This window comes from Schistocerca gregaria, chromosome 7 (assembly GCF_023897955.1).
Source record: "Schistocerca gregaria isolate iqSchGreg1 chromosome 7, iqSchGreg1.2, whole genome shotgun sequence".
Taxonomy (NCBI): Eukaryota; Metazoa; Arthropoda; class Insecta; order Orthoptera; family Acrididae; genus Schistocerca; species Schistocerca gregaria.
The window spans coordinates 458,615,664-458,635,310 of record NC_064926.1 but is presented as its reverse complement, the minus strand read 5'-3'; the positions used below and the strand labels follow the sequence as shown (position 1 = coordinate 458,635,310).

Genomic DNA, 19,647 nt, shown 5'->3' with positions numbered 1-19,647 from the left:
ATATTTTTTCCAGCAACAAATTAATTTCGAAGCACACATGATCACAAGAGTGACTGAATATGACTATGCATAACAATTTAACAGCGGTGACGTAAATGTGAGGATCAAAAACAGAAACACCACAAAAACTATAGCGACGTTAATGATTATCGGCTTTCTGAAACACGTCCATACTGCAACTAAACATGAAATGTTCGAGCGTAGGATCACTTTGTGTATTTTACCAGTCAGTGGCCTCTACAGTCACCATCATGAACAACAAACCGTTCACAATATGCACAATGAGAGCTTATTAGCAATGGTTGAATAACTGATGTCTGATTTACTCTCTTCATTTATGGACAGGATTACTTTAAGTGACATTTATTAATGAAACATGCTGCTGTCATTCAAATGTAAACATGTACTCTTTGTCTCATTTCTGATTGTAGAACAACATACGCCAATGAAGACTTAGCGTGACATACAGTTACATGTGCTAAAACGTAAAAGGCTTACCACCCTAATATATGGTGGAAAAAATCGATGTTTTATTTATGTAACGTGTGTTTAACATTTTTAAACGACTACAAAACCAACTAAATCTTCATATTTTAATTTACGCCTTATTGTTGAACGTGCCAAGGGCATTGCCCAATTGGTAACACCGGTTCCCGTCAAATCATCGAAGTTAAGCGCCGCCGGAGCACTTGGATGGATTACCATCCGATCTGCCGAACGCTGTTGGCAAGGGGAGAGGGGAGGCGGGGGGGCTCTCAGCTCTTGTGAGGCAAACTGAGGAACTACTTGATTGAGAAGTAAACTGACATACGGCCAGGAACGCGGTGTGCTGACCACTTCCCCTCCATATCCGCATCCGGTGACGCCAGTGGCCTGAGGATGCAACGGAGGACGGTCGGTGCCGTTGGGCGTTCCAAGGCCTGTTGGGACGGAGAGCAGGAGTTTATTGTCCCATATCCACTGTTCTACAGTTTCAGTCACTCACTACTGCCTCCGTCTCATTAACTAAATTTGCAAAACTAAAATGTGCTGGTTATGTTGTGAGAATTCTTACTGTTTAACTGCATAAAGCCAGCCAGCTTCTCTAAGATTAGATTGCCTGTGCTTTGTTCTAGTTTTTGATAGACGTAGTTTCTTGCGTGTCGTGTAATGCAAGGTGTGATATTTTAACAATATCATGTGGCATGCATACTTTAGTTAGTTTACACACAATCAGCAGCAGACTGGAAAACTCATTGAGAATGGTTTTCGTTTGATGAAATTTGTTTCTGGTGGGCGGCTAGAATGTGTTTCAGGGCTATGCTATTAAATCGTAAAAAGGGGTAAGGCTGATGATAATTTTTTTAACTAACAGTTTGTACCGAAACAGCACTACTACAGGTTGTTGACGTAAAATCGTTTCCGTGCTATTTTTTATAAAGCCTTTGTGTTCTTAATTTCCTGATGATTTTATGCAAGGTGGCACAAACCAGCACATTTGTTTTAACTACGTTATGAAAATAACACAGTTTCGTGAATGATGAAACTATTTTGACTTAAATGGAAGCACATCTTCTACATTATGAGCTTTTTCTGTCCTTTAAGCACCCGAATGTGCAATTTGTGGCTTCTGAAAACCTGTCAAGGCAAGGATTTTGTGAATGGAAATAAAGTGAACAAAACGCAATAAAGTGTCGTGTAATTTGGTTGTAGTACCTTAATGGAAGTGATAATGTTGCAACATTCCGATACTGCTTTGTAGCCCACCTCACTATAATGTGAGTGCTCGGAAGACTAAGGACTGTCGAGTATTAGCACACGACATAAAATTTTAGTATACGTTTACACAAATACATGAATACTTTTCGTTTAAAAAGTTAAATAAGTCCGCATTTCCCTCACGTCTCGGTGAAGATCAACATGAAGTGAAAGAAGTAGAATGAAATCTAAATTACGTTACGAATCAAAATGTTTTTAAGCAGAAAATATACTTACACTGTAAGTAGGCTGTTTACGTTTTCTTATTGATAACGCCATGTAGCGCTCTGTATGAAAAATCACTGGCTTTGCCGTGTGCAGTCTAGGGCTGGTTTGCATTGTTGTCTGCCATTGTAGTGTTGGGCAGCGGCAGCTGGATGCTAACAGCGCGTAGCGTTGCGCAGTTGGAGGTGAGCCGCCAGCAGTGGTAGACGTGGGGAGAGAGATGGCGGAGTTTTGAAATTTGTAAGAATTGGTGTCACGAACTGATATATATATCATGACTATTAAGGTAAATACATGGTTTGTTCTGTATTAAAATCTTTCATTTGCTGACTATGCCTATCAGTAGTTAGTGCCTTCAGTAGTTTGAATCTTTTATTTAGCTGGCAGTAGTGGCGCTCGCTGTATTGCAGTAGCTTGAGTAAAGAAGATTTTTGTGAGGTAAGTGATTTGTGAAACGTATAGGTTATTGTTAGTCAGGGCCATTCTTTCGTAGGGATTTTTGAAAGTCAGATTCCGTTGCGCTAAAAATATTGTGTGACAGTTTAAGCACAGTCGTGTATAATTGTTCTAAGGGGACGTTTCAACACATTCACATAACACCTACAGTCATGAAAAATAATGCTAATAATAAATAAAAGACAACATATTTCTGTTATCATTCCAGTGCGAGCCCAGGCGATCATTTAAGTCGGCTGTTATACCTTTGTTCACTGTAAATATCATTCCAATACGAAAAAAAATTCATTAACTCTGCAAGTAAAATGTGTAATATCAGTTCTTTTATAGAAAAAGTACGTTATGTTTTGTAATATTCAAACAATAGAAAATCCAAGGTGGAATAATGACAGTATTACGAAAAGAATAAATTGGCTCTCAGTATAGAGCTGAAAAGTTAAGTCGCAGGCAAGCACTACAGATAGACTACTAAACACATAAGCTTTAGGCCAGTAGGCCTTTTTCTGAAATAGACAACATATACATACACATTCACGCAAACGATTCTCATACAGCCGTGGGGGGTGTAAGTTACATTAAGTAGTGTGGGAGCCTAGGGACCGATGACTTCAGCAGTTTGGTCCCATAGGAAATTACCACAAATTTCCAGTTTTTCGATGCTCACACGTGAGCACTGTCCCTGGCTGGAGAGGCCCTGTGCTCTCGCTAATGTGTTTGTGTGAGTGTGTTGTCTACTTCAGAAGAAAGCCTACTGGCCAAAAGCTTATGTGTTTAGCTGTCTTTTTTGTTGTGCTTGTCTGCAACTCATCATCTCCATTTTTGTAATATTTAGTATAAAACCAGTCAGTAATGCCCTTATTAAATAATCATACAGAGCACTCAATACATTCATCATATGCATTTCCAATTTTTAATCATACAGAGTCTTACATTAAAAATAGTTAACGTTAACACCAAAATGATCTGAACAGTAGTTTCTGCAAACCGGTAAGCAAAGTAAAAATCACCATACGCACAAAAGAAAAATGTTAGTTGGCAACAAGGTGGATACTGCTATGTTTTTGTACAATATGAAAAGAAAAAGTGTTTTCACCACGAATGTAAGTCTGAAATATTGACGTTACAACAAGCAGAATGGAAAGTAATTACATGTATCAAGCAACCCATCGCAAAAATTTGAACTCGCGGAACGTAGTAGTTATATGAACTGTTAATTTGCTCAGGGCAGCTGCAGCACTCAGACTGAAGTCGATCTTCCTGATGTTGTTCTGACTGAAGATTAAATACATATTACAGCAAATGAGAACGGGTCAAAGCCCGAATGCGTACTGGAATAAATAAAAATACGTAAAAAAGTGCTGCTGTGTATATTAAAGGGAAGTACACTACTCGTACAAACAATTACACGTACGGACAACTATTAGTGGAAATAGAGTATGTCCACCCTTCGCATCTAGGACGGCTTGAACTCTGCTGGGGTCACTTTCACTGAGGTGACTGAATGTCTGTGGAGGAATGGCAGCACAACTTCCTCAAGAACCGAGACCAGGGAAACCAGTGATGTTGGACGCTGGGTTACATAGCGAAGTCTTTGTTGTAACTCATCACAAAGATGATCCACTGGGCTTAGGTCTGACTCGGGATAGGCCAGTCCATTTCAGGAATGTTAGTGTCTACAAACTGTTGCGTAACAGACGCTGCCTTATTACAGGGTGCATCGTCATACTGATACAAGCATCGTCTCCGATCTGTTCCTCTACTGCACGCAGTACAAAATGCTGTAAAATCTGTTCTTATCCTTCCACATTTAGCGTTTTGATAAGCGCAGTAAGGAGACCACATCCTAACCACGGAAAGACAATCCTGTAACACCACCACCTCCGTAAGTCACTGCTGGCACCACACATGGTTACAGGTGATGTTCTCCAGACATTCGTCAAACCCAAACTCTTCCGACGGATAGCACAGCTCCCAGTGAACCACTTGTCTAGAGACTTCGCTCTTGATGTCACACCAAGTTTCGCTTAGCGTTGACTACAGAAATATGTGGAGTACGAAGAACTACTTGACCATGATACCGCATTCACTTTAACACCCTGCACATAGTAATTGTGCCAACTGACTGATGGAAACTCACAAGGCATTCCTTGCCATAATTTCTGGTGACTTTTTACAGTACTCCGCATTATCCGACGGTCCGTATTCGTCAGTATGTGAGATCATCCTGGTCTCGGTTTCGCTGTGGTTGTTGCTTCGCATTTCCATTTTGCAGTCAAATTATCACCAGTCGACTTGGTCAGCTTTAGAACCGTTGAAATGTCCCTGATATATTTGTTAATTTGGTAAAACCAAGTGGTCGACCCGTTCTCTTCTTACACTTCTCTCCTTTTATGCTGGTGGGTCTCCCTCATATGCTAGTCAATTCCACAATGCATGGTGGTGACCAGACACTTTTTATCTAATAGTAAACATGAAGTGTGACACAAATGGGTCAACGAATGTTGCTGATTTGTGAACGTGTCTGACATGATTAATTTTGCACTATCCATGAAGAGTAGGTTTGCGTTCAAGCACATCTTCATTCGATTCTTCCACAGTTCCATCTTCCACTGTAAGAACACGTACATGGTAAAGTGTTCGACCACTGTCACTGACTTAATCATATTTGACAAAACTTATTGCAAATTAGCTGCGTGCTATTCAACGACGTGAAGTTTCTAAGTAACGCGAGAAGTCTGGTAATTTGCTGGGAATGTGGAACGTGCATTTCTGAGGTGCAAGGTGATCTTTATTGGGAGGAATAAACTGAATGTTGAAAAAAAAAGCAAAACAAAAATGTTAATTTTTCCTTGCAGGAACACCTGCATGCTGCAACCTGAGGGAATTAGATTAGGAAATGAGACACTTAAAATAGTAAAGGAGTTCTGCTATTTGGGGAGCAAAATAACTGATGATGGTCGAAGTAGAGAGGATATAAAATGTAGACTGGCAATGGCAAGGAAAGCGTTTCTGAAGAAGAGAAATTTGTTAACATCGAGTATAGATTTAAGCGTCAGGAAGTCATTTCTGAAAGTATTTGTATGGAGTGTAGCTATGTATGGAAGTGAAACATTGACGATAACTAGTTTGGACAAGAAGAGAATAGAAGCTTTCGAAATGTGGTGCTACAGAAGAATGCTGAAGATTAGATGGGTAGATCACATAACTAATGAGGAAGTATTGAATAGGATTGGGGAGAAGAGAAGTTTGTGGCACAACTTGACCAGAAGAAGGGATCGGTTGGTAGGACATGTTCTGAGGCATCAAGGGATCACCAATTTAGTACTGGAGGGCAGCGTAGACGGTAAAAATCGTAGAGGGAGACCAAGAGCTGACTACACTAAGCAGATTCAGAAGGATGTAGGTTGCAGTAGGTACTGGGAGATGAAGAAGCTTGCACAGGATAGAGTAGCATGGAGAGCTCCATCAATCCAGTCTCAGGACTGAAGACAACAACAACAACAACAACAACACCTGCAAGGCCTACCGTCTAAGCCAGGTGTCACACTGCGGCGTGCGGGCAACATGCAGCCCGAATGGAGTATTCGTACTGCTCCCGGTCAACAACCATAGTTTGTACTATAATAATGTGCATCTAACAAATGCCAAACGAATCAAAAAACTCCAACCTATGTTAAGACTTTCGTGATTGAGCAGTTTTTCTGCTCAGTAACAAACGAAAACAGTTGCAGGAAAAGTAATGGTTTAAGATGTGCTTAATTTTGGTTGACGTTGGTGAATTCGACCGTAAGATAAATAAAGATGGCCGCTTAGCTCATGGCCAGAGCGGTAGATAGCGCAGCCGGCCGTGGTGGCCAAGCGCTTCTACGAGCTTCAGTCCGGAACCGCGCGCTGTCCAGAACGGTCGCAGGTTCGAATCCTGCCTAGGGAATGGATCTATGTGATGTCCTTAGGTTAGTTAGGTTTAAGTAGTTCTAAGTTCTAGGGGACTGACGACAGATGTTAAGTCCCATAGTGCTCAGAGCCATTTGAACCATTTTGGTAGATAGCGCAGTTAGAAGATGCGAGAAGTAGAATATTTTGTTTCTTGATGAGTCGCTAAAGTGAGTCCGGTTCAATTGGCGTCAGCTGAAACTGGCCGATGTCGTTGTAGAGACAAACTCATCTCTAGCGTGCGGCACGGAGAAGCCGCGCGGTCTAATGCGTCTTCTCACGATCCACGCAGCTCTCCCCCCCCCCCCTTCCCCCGCCCAGTCGGAGGTTCTAGTCCCCCCTCGGGCATGGGTGTATGTGTCGTCCTTAGCGTAAGTTAGTTTAAGGTAGATTAAGTAGTGTGTAAGCTTAGGGACCGATGACTTCAGCAGTTTGCTCCCATAACACAGTACCACAAATTTCATGTTTCATCTGTGGCGTGGCTCGAGGTCTAGCTTACGTTGAGAGGCGACAACCTGGTAGTAAGCTGGAGAAGTCAACCACGGTACACAGCAAGTAAAGTTTGTGGTAACATATCGACTTGTAGCGTAGCCTAATGTTGAAATTCACGCCTTATTTAATCGGTTGCTTTCAGACGAACGTCAGTTGTAGTGTACTCATTTTAGTTGCTCGTGTTGTTTGTCTTCCAATGCTGACAATTCATGGGCATGCTGGACTCATACCTATTCGCTACTATCGTAAAGATTTTTTGACACGGAAGTAAAATGGATTCGTGACTGGGCATTACAGAGACAGCCATTTTCAAATGGGTAGTTGTTGCAAGGAATATACAGGTTGTTCTGAAATTTCCATTACAGTCTTCAGGACTTGTAGTGAGGATTAAGTAAATAATACTCTGAATTCGTATCAGTGTCCAGAAACGTTCCATTTCCATGTTACAGCCATTTGAAAACATGCTGATAAGGCGACCATTTTTTACAAGTAACTGACTAGGCGTGATCCAGTACATCACTTATTTTACAGTTCCACTCATTGTCACAGAAATTGCTCCTCTACTCGTTGATGAGTTCTCTTCAACGTGACGCAATACGACATCTTTCTGCGCGACAGTGCAGTGTCATCTTGCAGCACCACAGTCACGTCTACTGACTGCGAAGGAGTCATTCCTGGAGCCTTTGCGTAATTGTGGCGAAAAGTGTATGCGATGGAGTCAGACGTATTGGAGAACGATCTTGATACGGGCCACGTACATCTCTTCTATTACCGTGAGTTTCGCCATTCAGAAATAAAACGTCAGTGCATTCTGCAAACATGTACTCAACCATGTGGCTGTAACACTCACGGACACGTTAACGAGGCTCTAACCAGGTCACAGAGGTAGGATAGAGGTCACATGATACCAAGCGATCCGATGTGTCCTACGACGATTACGCTTTTGCGTACCTACCTAGCAAACATGTTTTCAAACGTCTATAGCACGCAAATGGTACGTTCCCGGACAAGAGCTCCTATTCAGAATATTATGTACTTACTCCCCTCTACAATTCCTTGAACGCAACGGGAATATTCGAACACCCTGTAAAATTAAATCAAGGCTGCCGTAATACAACGCAATGAGTAGACGGTTGGTTGGTTGATTTGGGGGGAGGGGATCAAACAGCGAGGTCATCGGCCCCATCGGGTTAGAGAAGGATGGGGAACGAAGCCTGCCGTGCCCTTTCAGAGGAATCATCCCGACATTTGCCTGAAGTGATTTAGGGAATCACGGGAAACCTAAACCAGGATGGCCGGACATGGGGCTGGACCGTCGTTCTCCCGAATACTAGTTCACTGTGCTAATCAATAGCCAACTGGCTTGGTAATGAATAGAAGAAAAGTGACTTAGATAACGTTCGGTAACCATCTGTGGCCGTGTCCCAAATTGCACGACTCATTTAAATATAAAAACAGCTACTTTTGTTGATCTATTAATCATCTGCTCACACAGACAACACAACACTTCGTTCGGTAATTATAGTGTCACGACTTTGGTGTTGCTGAGGGTGTTAGTAGTCTCAAACCCTTAACATAGCTATTCTGTTCGGTGCTAAAAACAAACTAAATTATCTAGGTTATTAGTTAATAAAAAGATCGGTACCTATACGGCCCTAGGTGCTGCCCCACAATGTCTGTATAGCCTCTAAATGTTTGACGACTAGTGGTCGAAGCTATGTAAGTGAGTAAGGAGACATCTTCAAAACAACTGCTCAACATTTTCCTCTATTGTTAGATACACTACTGGCCATTAAAATTGCTACACCACGAAGATGATGTGATACAGACGCGAAATTTAACTGACAGGAAGAAGATGCTGTGATATAAAAATGATTAGCTTCTAGAGCATTCACACAAGGTTGGCGCCGGTGGTGACATCTACAAAGTGCTGACATGAGGAAAGTTTCCAACCGATTTCTCATACACAAACAGCAGTTGACCGGCGTTGCCTGGTGAACGTTGCTGTGATGCCTCGTGTAAAGAGGAGAAATGCGCACCATCACGTTTCCGACTTCGATAAAGGTCGGATTGTAGCGTATCGTGATTGCGGTTTATCGTATCGCGACACTGCTGCTTGCTTTGGCCAACACCCAATGACTGTTAGCAAAATATGGAATCGGTGAGTTCAGGAGGTTAATACGGAACGCAGTGCTGGATTCCAACGGCCTCGTATCACTAGCAGTCGAGATGGCAGGCATCTTATCCACTTGGCTGTAACGGATCATTTAGCCACGTCTCGATCCCTGAGTCAACAGAAGGGGACGTTTGCAAGACAACAACCATCTGCACGAACAGTTCGACGACGTTTGCAGCAACACGGACTATCAACTCGGAGACCATGGCTGCGGTTACCCTTGACGCTGCATCACAGACAGGAGCGCCTGCGATGGTGTACTCAACGACGAACCTGGGTGCACGAATGGCAAAACGTCATTTTTTTTGGATGAATCGAGGTTCCGTTTACAGTATCATGATGGTCGCATCCGTTTTTGCGCCATCGCAGTGAACGTACATTTGATGCGAGTATTCGTCATCGCCATACTAGCGTATCACCTGGCGTGATGGTATAGGGTGCCATTGGTTACACGTCTCGGTCACCTCTTGTTCGCATTGACGGCACTTTGAACAGTGGACGTTACATTTCAGACCTGTTACGACCCGTGGCTCTACCTAGTTCGATCCCTGTGAAACCCTACATTTCAGCAGGATAATGCACGACCGCATGTTGCAGGTCCTGTATGGGCCTTTCTGGCTACAGAAAACGTGCGACTGCTTCCCTGGCCAACACATTCCTCAGATATCTCCCCAATTCAAAACGTCTGGTCAATGGTGGGCGAGCAACTGGCTCGTTACAATACGCCCTTCAGTACTCTTGATGAACTGTGTTATCGTGTTGAAGCTGCATGGGCAGCTGTAGCTGTACACGCCATCCAATCTCTGTATGACTCAATGCCCAAGCGTATGAAGGCTATTATTACGGCCAGAGGTGGTTGTTCTGGGTACTGATTTCTCAGGACCTATGCACCAAAATTGCGTTAAAATGTAATCACATGTAGTTTCTAGTATAATACATTTGTCCAATGAATACCCGTTTATCATTTGCGTTTCTTTTTACTGTAGAAGTTTTAATGGACAGTAGTGTATCTATCAATTCATGACATCCATCTTTACAAAGTTTCTTTTTCTGGCGGACGCACGTCCATATCGTCCGCTTATATTAACCTCTCAAAACTCTGGCATCTCTCTCTCCACATCTACCACTGCTGGCGGCTCACCTCCAGCTGCACAACGCTACGCCCTGTTCACATCCAACTGCCCATCACTACACTAGCGAATATTCCAACAATTAGTCCAACCAGCCACAGACTGCACACAGCGCAGTCAACGATTTTCGTACAGAGCACTACGTGGCGTTTCCAACATAAAAACCTAAACAGCCTACTTACAAACTCTAAACGTTAGTAATTGGTTATTCGGTGGGCCGCTCTTTTTTCATAGGTGGAAGTTTCTTACTGAACAAAACAGTGCTTATATTTCGTTGAATGCCAAGTCGTCTTAGGTTCCAGAAATTTTAATTGAACTGAGACATAGGTTTAATCAAAAAGAAAGCACACAGCGGAAATCAAACTACCGAACTTGTGATTGACCGACCATGATAAGATGTTTAATACTCGCTTCCTAGTGTTTTTCTTTTGCAGGGTGCATTAGGTTTCTGGCCACAGGAGATGGGATGGCGTGCTATTATGCACATTGGGGAAACATATAACGAACTATGGTGTTTCAGAATGGACATTAATCCACGAAATGGAGCACGCTCCTGAACTTCGTTATACACTTACCACATATAAAATCCTACCACTGTGGTAGCTTTATTGTATTAATCATCATTATTCATCGAGGGTTAGCTTCACTAAGGAACGCAACACCGACGTACATGTACAGACACACAAAGATTCCAACATTCACAGAACAACTGTAGTCGAAATTCACCATTGTGTAACAAACGTAGTCTTGTCAAAACTGTCTTGTGACTCGCTTCAAAAAGAAATACGAAACTTAATTGGAGCGCCACGCATGACCTGAATCGTAATTGGATAATGAACAGATTGGGCCTCATCTGACTCTAATCAAATGGTAATAAAATTATCACTTACTAAAATCCCAGAATGCTTGTAACAAATTACATTAAAATTAAAGGTTGTTACCAACACGAAAATCTGAAGTAACTCTCATACCAAATCATCGTTTAAATTCCCAGAGAAGCGGCACATCACAGTCACCTGATCCCAGAACTGCGACAGACCAACTCTGTGCAAAATTCAGCATGCCTCGCCCATTCGATGAGATGAATTTTTCGGTGGTACTGGAATTCTTCCAATCAGATGACAGAAGAGACAACAGCTGTTTCCCTCATTGAAAATTTCCCATCGTTTCAACAACAAAATGTATAACGAAGGCGTGCGTTGCACATGTGTCTGAAGGAACCTATCATGGGACTGCAGGTTCTGAAAATACGGAAAGATAAGATCTCGCCAGACCAGCGCCTGAAGCCAACTCCACGACCGTTCCCAGGTCTCTACTACAAAGCTGAACCAAGAAACTCTCTCTGAATTCACGAAATGTATATATTTGCAATATCACCCACGTTGATACAATGCAGCAATCATCCACGCTTAGGAAAGGTGCATAAACGTATGTAGTGTGTTGAATTTCAAACATAATAACAATGAAATTAAAACGCGTTCAATTCTTTTGCCAACGCGATCTTTCTTCCTCAAATTTTAAAAATATACCGACACACAACCATAAAAAATACACTATGCAGAACTTAAAATAATTACAAAATTATTTGGAACGTGGACTGACTGCCGCCTTTCACGGGGTACCAAATGACACACTGCGAGTAATAGGAAAATGCAGGACCCCACACAGAAGCGTTGAGGAATTTACAGATTCTTGAGTAGCCTGCTGACCCACTGATTTTTTCATCAGCAGACGTTGTCTGCAGTGTGACGGGAAGGAAGTTATATTTTCACACCAGTCTCTAGGCGACAATCGTTGTGAACTGACATAGCAAGGGGTCACAGCTTATACTGATGTGAAAGATGCATATCGGTTCCGAATGGAATGAAAATTTAATCATTTAATAACATTGTATGATAGGCATCTCCATGAAGTTAAATAAATGAAGTGACATTTTCCATTCCAGCCAGTGGATAAAATTTGGCCCTTCCATGTGCCTTCGTTGTCCGTAACCCAAGTATGTGGACTCCGTTCGCCAGACATTGGGAAGATTTTCTGATACAGTTCTTGCATGTCATTTTTATCTCCTGCAATAATAATCAAAAACGATCATATTTATATTGTAGTTCAGCTCCCTCTTTGACAGTAATATCGTCTATAATACACCGTATGAGCCACATATTCTGCAGAAGAGCAAGCCCTTTCACTTTCCATTCTAGAACGTTTCAGTGCATCTTTATGGCGTTCTAACTAATTGCCAGTTTGATCTGTGAATATTTTTGACCGTTGTGTGCAAGGGTTTCAGTCTGATGCCAATGAAACTTACCATTCAGAACGGAGTGCTGCAGTTCCGAACGACCCTGTAAGAAAAACCTGACAGCGAAAGTGCCATCGTTCGGGATGTGAAATACCAAGAAATAAATTTAACTAGATGTATTATTCAGTTAACGATGGACTGTTTCACACGATTTAGTTGCATAGGAAATGGGATTTTATTGATATTTACATCAGAGGAAAACAAAACGTTTTCCGAGCGCGTCTACCGTGCGTGGGACAGTAAATGACTATATTGCGCCGCATATGCATAAACTCTTTCATTAATTGTTGGGAAAGAACATGTAGGACTCTGCATCTCGTTAGGACACTGTGTTTTACCGGTTGATAACTTGTAAGATATACGTTATGATTATTTCAGTGTGCAAAGGAATGTACGCAGTCATTTAACATTATATCACATAGAAACTAAGCAGATTCGAAAACACAGCTTTGTTTTTCAGATCTGTTTTACACTGGAGCGAATGAAAGTAAACGCCAGTGAATGCACATTCACAGACAATTAGCAGTGTTCTTCACCCTCCCCCCCCCCCCTCTCCCCACCCATTTGTATCTGTGAACATGCATTTAAACCAAGGGGAAACGGAAGAGAACATGATGTAACGAACATTAGCCTGCCTTATTGTTCTTTGGCGCTAATAATCGTCACACGGAATAAACTCTGTATAATGAGAGTCACGATGAAAAACACCGATACTCAGACAAGATTATTATGAGCTACAGGCGCACTGGAAGAATTGAAATGTTTCGATTTGTACTTGAACGTGAAATGTCTAGAGGTAGTACACTAAACACAATTTAAGCCGCGCGGGTCAGCCGTGCGGTCTAGGGCGTCTTGCACGGTTTGCGCTGCTCCCCCCGTCGGAGGTTCGAGTCCTCCCCCGGGCATGGGTGTGTGTGTTGCCCTTAGCGTGTGTTAAAGTTACATTAAGTACTGCGTAAGCCTAGGGACTGATGACCTGAGCAGTTTGGTCCCATAGTCCTTACCACAAATTTCCACTTAATTTCAGCTACAGCTTTCCGTAGCATTAGTCCAAGACCATGCACATTGTCGGTTGGCGCTTTTCGCCGGCATCTCATTACAACTGAGGAGGGAATTTACAGGCACAACACTTATTTTCAATGACCAACGTGACCTGAGAAAAACTTGATTTTACAGTATGGCTGTTAACGAAGGGAGACATTTACGCTAGTGGACTTTCGCATTTCAAAAGAAGTTGCTATACATCAGATAGTTTCTACCTAAAGTATTTTATTAAATTACGTACAACGTAGATAATGCAGATGAACTATGCTTAATGAAATGTTTAAGATGCTTATGAACTATCACATTGACTGGTTGATAAATTCTGCTATATACAAGGTGCGATGAAAGTTTCCATTCGTAGGCCATACACTCCAGAAGCGTTATGCGAATCAGGCATTATCGCCGTAGTCCGCAACTACCTACTGCTTGAAAGTAACTGTCAACCCTTCCAGGACCGAGGGAATGATAATCGCACGAGGGGAGATGGGGACTGTACAGCGGATGTTCGAGTTCTCTCATTTGAGTTGGGCTGCCAGACCAACCAGCGTCGCGTGTTGAATCGCGACCAGCACTGAACTTGGCTCACCATTCCAGAACGTTGGTTTTAGACAGACCTACTGCCCCGTACACATTCTTCATTCGCCGATGGATGTCTACTGGTGTTCGTACTTCCGCAGCCGAGAGAGGAATATCAGCACGTTGGTCCTGTTTGGATGCATGTAGTAAGAAAGTCGCCATAATTCACATTTCCGCATTTACCACACGCTCGTTGGAAAGACACGAATGCCACACTAATTCCTTGCCTACATGTCGGTACCTATATGCCAGCATCGGAGTCGCGCTACGTTGCGTGTATACTCAGCAACACCCTCAAACTTCTTAATTACCCCTTATAGTTTGTCAGAGGGCTGATAGAGTGATCCCAGGAAAACATGTTTATTTACCATCAAAAATCTCTAACGTATCGGTGATACAAACAAACAGTATCCCAACAGCCCTGAAGACCTAGGGGCACCGACAGACCGCCGTGTCACCCTCAGACCTTAGACGTTACCGGATGCAGATACGGTGTGGTATTTGGTCAGCACACCGCTCTCCCGGCCGTTGTTATTAGTTTTCGTGACTGGTGGCGCTACTTCTCAATCAAGTAGCTCCTCAGTTCGCGTCACAAGGACTGACTGCACCCCGCTTATGAACAGCTCTCGGAAATTGCGGACGGTGACCTATCCAAGTGCTAGCCAGCTCGTAGCTTCGGTGATCTGACGGGAACCGGTACTACCACTGCGGCAGGGCTGTTAACATAACGGTGATACAGCACTATGTAATTACACATACCATTAACGGAAGAAACAAGTATGACTAGATCTTACGTATATTTTTAATTTTAATGAGGATAATAACTACATGCTCGCACTTGTTTTCTGTTAACGAAATTTATTGTGTTTACATATCTTGTGCTTATGCGCCCTTCCCACATGATTAATCTTATGAATTTATCGTTTTCCTAAAATCGCTAGTAGGATTCTCAGTGCGACGGCAGTTTTCTATCAACCATGGGTCATTTCCTTCGGCACTTATATTTTGGATCTCTTATATTCCAGAAACAGGTTTGACATATGCGTTCGTCTGTCAGCTACGTTATTACGGTCTCTTCGACCACTCCATCTTTCACGCATCTCGCGCTAACAAAAACAAAAGTTATCAAGACAATAGACGAAATCTTTCTACACCGCTAGCGCAGCGGCGGAGAGAATGCAGTGGTTCACTGTAACACAGACAACTAACGATACACACGTACACAAGCGAATGTGAACCCGGACAGGACCGAACGTCGTTAACACCAGAAAGAATTCTCGTTCGCTGCTACGTTTGCTTGTGTTCCCACCTGTGCAAAAGGGGTTCCGTGTAGAATTTTTGCACGTCTGATAGATTTATGTATTACGTGGGGCGTTTTTAGATTGCACAGTTGGAAAAAAGTTCTCCATAATACAAAAACCCTACTTAGAATTCTGGTCCCATACAGAGTCTTAGTCTGTACTCAAACTGTGTTAACGACTGTTCACCGTGTGTGTAATGCGCTGAACAGGTGTGATGGTTTCTGAAAGCAAAAATAACTGACAATAAAGTCAGAACAGGATAAGGTACGTTGAAAAGGGCAACATTTTCCAAATAGCCATAGCTCGGAAATGCATCGTTATGGATTTAAACTGAGATAACAAATGTCTTGGGATAGTGATATGCACATATAAAGATGGCGATAGTATCGCGTGCGCAAGGTATAAAGGGCATTTACATTGGCGGAACTGTCATGTGACAACTTTCGAATGTTTAACTCTTTCAAGAACAAAGCGAAACCGGAGTGTTATCTTGTGAGTCTTTCTCATCAGACGTAACACATACAGACTTTGGCAGGTAAGTCCCACATGGCGTCCCACACGAAGACCAGTACGCAACAAGAGGGGCACACTGTCAGAAGAGAGTATAGACAGAGTTCTGCTGCGGTACTGATACCACGTGCATCGCAGTGTGCGAGTGAAATTGTACGGCAGCTGAAAACATACTCCAAATTTTCAGTACGTGGTACAGTACGAATGTTGTGTCAGAATGCTTAAACTGCACACAGATTCACGTAAAATTCTGGAGGTTTGTGGACCAAATGCAACGTCGCGTCCACTCGTAGAGAAATGATGCCAACAACTTGACTAACGTCCTACAGATAGGGCTGATGCCGATCCACCATACAATCCAGAACATCCACCATGGATTTCCATCTTTTTGGCAAGTTGAAAGAATATCTGGAAAAAATAAATTTTTCCAACTATGAGAACGCCTACACAGAAGTTCTCGAATGGCTCCGTCACTGAGAAGTGGATATCTGTCGCCAAGGAACTGAACGACTTTAGAATGTTCCGATCGTTTATTATAAACACCCAGTGACTATGTTGAAAAGTAGTATCATACACTGTGTTATCAAAAGTACCCAGACACCCCAAAAACATAAGTTTTCCATATTAGGTGCATTGTGCTGCCACCTACTCCCAGGCACTCCATATCAGCGACCTCAGCAGTCATTAGACATCGTGAGAGAGCAGAATGGGGCACTCTGTGGAACTCAGGACTTTTAACGTGGTCAGGTAATTGGTTGTCATTTGTGTCAGACGTCTGTGCGCGAGGTTTCCACACTCCTAAGCATCCCTAGTTCCACTGTTTTCGATGTGATAGTGAAGTGGAAACGTTAAGAGACACGTACAGCACAAAAGCGTACAGGCCGACCTTGTCTGTTGACTGACAGGGACTTCCGACAGTTGAAGAGGCTCATAATGTGTAATAGGCAGACGTCTATAGCTCAGGAATTCCAAACTGCATCAGGATCCATTGCAGGTACTATGGCAGTTAGGTGGGGGGGGGGGGGGGGGGGTGAAAAAACTTGGATTTCATGGTCGAGCGGTTGCTCATAAGTTACACATCAAGCCGGTAAATGCCAAACGAAGCCTCGCTTGGCGTAAGGAGCATTGAATAGTGGAAAAACGTTGTGTGGAGTGACGAATCACGGTACACAATGTAGCGATTCGATGGCAGGGTGTGGGTATGGTGAATGTCCGGTGCGCGTCATCTAACAGCGTGTGTAGTGTGAAATTCGGAGACGGTGGTGTTATGGTGTGGTCGTGTTTTTCATGGAGGGGTTTGCACCCCTGGTTGTTTTCCGTGGCACTATCACAGGACCGGCCTACAAAGATGTTTTAAGCACCTTCTTGCTTCCCACTGTTGAAGAGCAATTCGAGAATGGCGATTGCATTTTTCAACACGATCGAGCACCTGTTGATAATGCACGGCCTGCGGCGGAGTGGTCACACGGCAACATCCCAGTAATGGGCTGGTTTGCACAGAGTCCTGACCTGAACGCTATAGAACACCTTTGGGATGTTTTGGGACGCCGACTTCGTGCCAGGCCTCACCGACCGACATTTATACCGCAGCTCAGTGCAGCACTCTGTGAGGAATGGGCTGCCATTCCCCAGGAAACCTTCCAGCACCTGATTGAACGTATGCCTGCGAGAGGTGGGCCAACACCGGAGTGAATTCCAGCATTACCGACGGAGGGCGTCACGAACTTGTAAGTCATTTTCTGCCAGGTGTCCGTATACCTCTGATCACATAGTGTGTACCCTTGTCACCAAGAAATATAGTACAGCATACAATAAAAGTCATGTATTACGTAAGAATTAAGTATTGAAGTGTCAGTAATACTGATCGAAACATAAAGCAGCAACAGTTGCCCAATTTCTCTTGTTTTGCTGTCGATGTGAAAGAATGGGACAAACCAGCCATACGAATTTTTTAAAAAGAAAACCTTAAAACTCTTCTCCTCTCAAAGTACTGCTCGTGCCATAAATCATATTTAGTACAGGATTTTCTCATTCCCGATACTGTATGGCGAAGTAAGATTAAAAAGAAGAACGTTATAAAAATGAATGTCATGGGGATATCCGTGACTAAACTACTGATGGCAAATCGTTTTAATGCTTTAATGGGTCGTCCAACATGTAAAAACTTAAAGAACTGCCTTCACAAATAAGTATTAGAAGCGCTAATTAATGGTGGCCTACGAACGTACTAATCGCTTTGAAGACATCATGTTTTCTTCGCCTCCAGAGTTATGACTTATTCCGAATGCGGTTCTTGTTAACTCAGCAGTTAGCGAGAAATACGGCGAGAATTCCTCGAAGAACCCGTATACCGAGACTCCCTTCATTCATCACCGCGATTTATGCTCCTCTACTTTCATCCAGCTGTAGCTTTCTTGCATACTTCCTTATCTGGCACATCAGCCTCGTAAAGAAAAGAGAGATATTACTCGCCGTTTCGTAGAATATTTAAATTGTGACTCCGAAATGCGGTCTTGATGGAGATTCGACAATGATAAATGAATTCTTCTTTCAGGTACGCCAAACTATAAATACAGAACTAAAAAAAAAAGAAAGAAAATGAAGAGACTGCAAAATGTTCCATAGACACGCGTTCTGAAGTGTTTACATATGATTTAGATGGAAGTAAACTTTCTTGACCGGACGAATACAATCGCATCGGAATCGGCAGATGGCGGAAAGTACGTTCTTATTCTTTCGTATGGGGAGCCTTTGCGTACTGAAAAACTACGTGAAATTAGATGGATGGTCGAATAAGAAGCCATAAGTATGTTGCAGCGACGGGCGGGAGAGAAAGCCAGAGTAATTTAGTTGACTATCGGGACACTGGCGTACTAGTCAACGCAACCAAGAAAATATGCTCACGTAGCTAGCCAGTAAGTAACAAGAGAAAAAATAATTCCACATCGATGTAGTGGAAACTAGTACTTATATAGTTAACACTTGCGGGCGTTTTTCTTCCGTCGCTTCAGTTATGTGTAGGATGTACGTAAGAACTAACAAACTCCGTCATTTGCAGCTGAATTTTTGTTACTGTTTTCATCGAAGACCTTTCACCTAACCGTATTAGGTATCCCCGCTGGTCAGCAAAGAAAACTGTTAAGTAAGAGCGTGGTCGGCGTTCCACACAGATGGTAAAGGACATCGCCTTAGTTCTTTCACAACCCAACAGAGGGAAACTCTGTCCGTGCAATGTCAATAAAGCGTTGCTTACTTTGAATTTTTAACTGAGGTATACCAGAAGAGACGTGAGTGTTGCTTACTCGTCGCGTTTATAAAAAAAAAAAAAGTCAGATGCCAACTGCCAAACGTTGGTTTATCGACAAAAATTAAGTTTAGATACTTCAGGGGAACAATGACCCGAAGCGCTGCAGCAGGCGTTTCAGCGACTGGAAAAAGGAGGAAGGTGTGTGGGTACCGGATTGACCCTGAAACTAAATGCATGGTCTTACAACAGAAAGCAGTTGCAAGGAAAAAATATCTTCACCTTGCATCAGCTGTCAACGCACATTCGACGCATTTGGAGGTCTCTTTCAAATGAATTCGCCGAAAACTTGCTTTCAAGAATGCCTCGGAGATGCTAAGCAATTATCGTCGCTGTGCGTGACTAGACTTACTAATAATTGTAGCTGCATTTTTCTTTTGTTCGTACATGATGTATGCATATGTTGTAGATTGTTGTCAAATACATGTAACTACTGATTAATCCGACCACTATCTTACTTAACAGAT

The 19,647-nt window shown here is 42.8% G+C and overlaps 1 protein-coding gene across 1 annotated transcript in view; it reads right to left on the bottom strand.

Annotated features, from left to right (window-relative positions):
* Positions 1–19,647, bottom strand: part of LOC126281370 (uncharacterized) — a 440,712-nt gene that overhangs the window by 276,719 nt on the left and 144,346 nt on the right. The window lies entirely within an intron of this gene.